Source organism: Macrobrachium nipponense, chromosome 31 (genome assembly GCF_015104395.2).
Source record: "Macrobrachium nipponense isolate FS-2020 chromosome 31, ASM1510439v2, whole genome shotgun sequence".
NCBI lineage: Eukaryota > Metazoa > Arthropoda > Malacostraca > Decapoda > Palaemonidae > Macrobrachium > Macrobrachium nipponense.
Window position 1 is genome coordinate 51,346,696 of NC_061093.1, and position 3,216 is coordinate 51,349,911.

Consider the following 3,216-nt stretch of genomic DNA (forward strand, 5'->3'; position numbering starts at 1 on the left):
ACACTTCTAACTACAATCATTTATTCTGGCTTGCCAATAATCAGCCAGTCTGCTTAATATTCAGATTTAATTCTTCCATTATCAAGGGCTTAAAAGTGTTAAGTTTATACAAACCTTGATTGAAATATCCAACAATTACACATACGAACCATGAAAACAGATTCATAACATAGTAAAATCACTGGTGTCAGCATCCTTCCTCATCTCAAATTATAGCGAGGTAAAAGCAACTGGACCAAGAGTTTTAGGACCCACAACAAGTATCCAGCTTTCTCTTAATGAATCCATCAATCAGCCTGTCTTGTAAAAGAGGAAAATCTGCTCAAAATATGCTTGAAATATATTTAACATTTAAAATAAAACCTACCCACAGATTTTAGCTATTCAATTAAAAAAACAGTTACTAACAATATAGCTACCCACAACTATTTAATATAGCTACCCACAGACAATGTTAAGTGAAGCTTTCCATTAAAAGAAATTAACTATACAGAAAAAGCCTCCAATATAAGTAACCATATATATAAACTCCTTTGAAACAAAGTTAAGTAGACCCGATTAACTACAGTCGTGGTTTAGTATTTTATTAATTCTGTTAGTTTCAATCATGAAATCACTTCTAAGGTGTTATTTTACAGTGAAAACATTATTCAATAACTAAATTAGACTACTCACATCATCAGCTACTCAATTATTCAAGAGCCAAAGTACTCCACTCAAGTGTTTACTTTATTTCTATGTTCACAGTAACTATGCTTACCTAGACGCTCGTTATTAAGTCGACCAGACTTCATGAAGTCAGGGATTCAGTAGCAACTGGAAGCTCGCTTGAAAGTTAAATTACAAAAACTCAGAAAACTTGTTTAAAATAAGAAAAACTAAAATCACTTAAAGGCTTTCAAAATATAAGTTAAACTTGTTTAAAATAAGATAACTAAAATCACTTAAAGGCTTTCAAAATATAAGTTAAAGTAAATTTTAATTACAAAAACTACCACTAACCTCGTGAAACTTTGCCTGCTTATAGAGTATTGAATTCCAGGTAATACTTTGTAAAACTTCCTTGGAATTGACCTGATCCTGAAAAAATGTATAGTATTGCAAACCATGAAAAAATATGATATTCTTTAATGGTCACAGACGCCAACGAAATTTTCCTGTTCAAGGTTACCCACTTGAAATAATAATGCAATTCACGGAGAAGGTTATAAGGCAAAGAAAGAAGCGATGGTTAGTCTATATTGTAGTTTAGAGAAATTAAAAAGTAACAATCTTAAAACTATCAAATCTTAAGGAAGGGTTATTCATAAAGATAACACAATCATGAGAAAATTAAATTGAACTTTAAGTTATTCGGATTAAACTAGCTTAGGCTCATTTAGATTTAACTAGTTCAAAGATATGAGAAATTAGTTGTATTAAATACAGACGTTAATGGATGTTCAGACCACTATCCAATTAAATCATAAACAATGAAAATTCGTGAAAAATAGAAACTAGATTATTAACACAAGGTAAAACTCCAATAGTAAAACACATTAACTTACAGTCAGCAGAATTCGTCCATCCCTTTATACAACGAAGACTCCACCGTGTAACAAATCACCGACAGTCAAGAATTTCCAGTGCCGTAACACCTTCCAGAACATAATCGTATAAAACCTTCAGTCAAGGCGTCTTGGTTGCATAACCAGGTAAGCCACCCTGGACATATACACAGTGGAAAACATTCATTGTCGTAACTCTACGTAAACCACATTGCACACAGCCTAAAATCTACGTTCCACGACATATAAAACCATTTACCAAACAAATACCGTCGACACCAACAGCTACAATCGAAACCACGCCAACCTTGATCACACCACAGCGATGACTAAGCTACGTAAAATTTTATTTCCCAGAGGTTAACTTTTGTTGACGTCAAGTCGCCAAGGATTATTGCAAAAGGGACAGATACTTCCTCTGTCTTCGCTGGCAGCGATATTTTAATATTTTATTGGTTCTGTGGTGCCGGGTATTTGCTTAAACGTTTTAGCACTTCCAGTTTTATTTTTTTTATTAAAATATTGGAAAAGAGATGTAAACACCGAAAACAGAATGGAAGTTTACTGGCATTTATGAAAACCTGACGATTTTTGTTAAACCTTTTACTGAACTAAACTTGCAAAAGGATAGGACACCTCTTTAGTCATTCTTTTTTCTTTTTATTCTCTCTCGTTCTTATCTGGTTCAATACAACCGCAGGGGTTCTGTAGAACCAACAGATCTATTTAGCAAAATCATATGATAACAGATATTCGAAGAATCATAAGGGTTACTCCATTTTAACTATCAAATCCACACTATTATAACTTTTAGGAAATATGAAAATCCCGTTTTCTTTTTCTTGAAAACCTTACATTCTACTGTACAATCTCGGGGCTGAAAATCTGAAGACTCTAAAACCAAAATTTGAAGTGCACCTTGGGTAAGATAACTTCAGAGCATCTGTTGAAGGTCTTATGTTCATTAAATTGATTCGCTCATTACACGGAAGAATTTTTCATTCTGTTGTTCGTTGACTATTGATAAAAGATTTCCGGTACACTACATACACAATAGCCAATTTTATCAAAGAGCCGAGAAGTCATAAAACTCAATATAGAAAAAAGTTGGCATTAATGCATAAACAAATCTTTTAAAGTTTCCCCTAAAAAAAGAAAAAAGCGGATGTCATCATCTTTGGAATCGTCCAGTTTTAAAGAAGGTGACTCCAAAGTCCTTGATGGAGACGTCAATGCAACGATTTGCAGGTTTCTTCTTAATCAGGTCATTGCTTTACACAGTTTCGGCGGATGGAATCGGAAATATCGAAGTATTATAGCGTTCGTGTGTGCTTTGTCGAAATTTTCTATTTTAGGAGATCATTCAATTTGTGCATGTTGAACTTACCATGGGAGTTTGATGGTTTGAAGGATGATGTACGAGAAATGGTGGCAACATTCCCAGCAAAGCTAAGTTCATACGGTCGTATTTAGTATTTTTATTAACTTTTAAGAAATAGCATTAGTCAGTCATTTCCCCAGATAATATTTGTTCATTGGCCAGGTAACTTTACGTCTTATCTAGTTGCATATAGGTTTTTTAATATTAATTTTATTGTGTTACTTGAAAATCGTAGCTTCGACTTAATGTACATTTCATTTTACTTTAAACAAATTTTTTAATTGTGAG

At 33.1% G+C, this 3,216-nt stretch overlaps 1 long non-coding RNA gene across 1 annotated transcript; it reads right to left on the bottom strand.

Moving 5' to 3' along the window:
• Positions 1–760: 760 nt before the first annotated feature.
• On the bottom strand, positions 761–1,859 carry LOC135206547 (uncharacterized). The gene is made up of 3 exons (XR_010312780.1): positions 1,548–1,859; positions 1,003–1,080; positions 761–827 (listed from the first exon to the last, which is right to left on the bottom strand). It is a non-coding gene; the product is annotated as an uncharacterized LOC135206547 (long non-coding RNA).
• Positions 1,860–3,216: the final 1,357 nt, after the last annotated feature.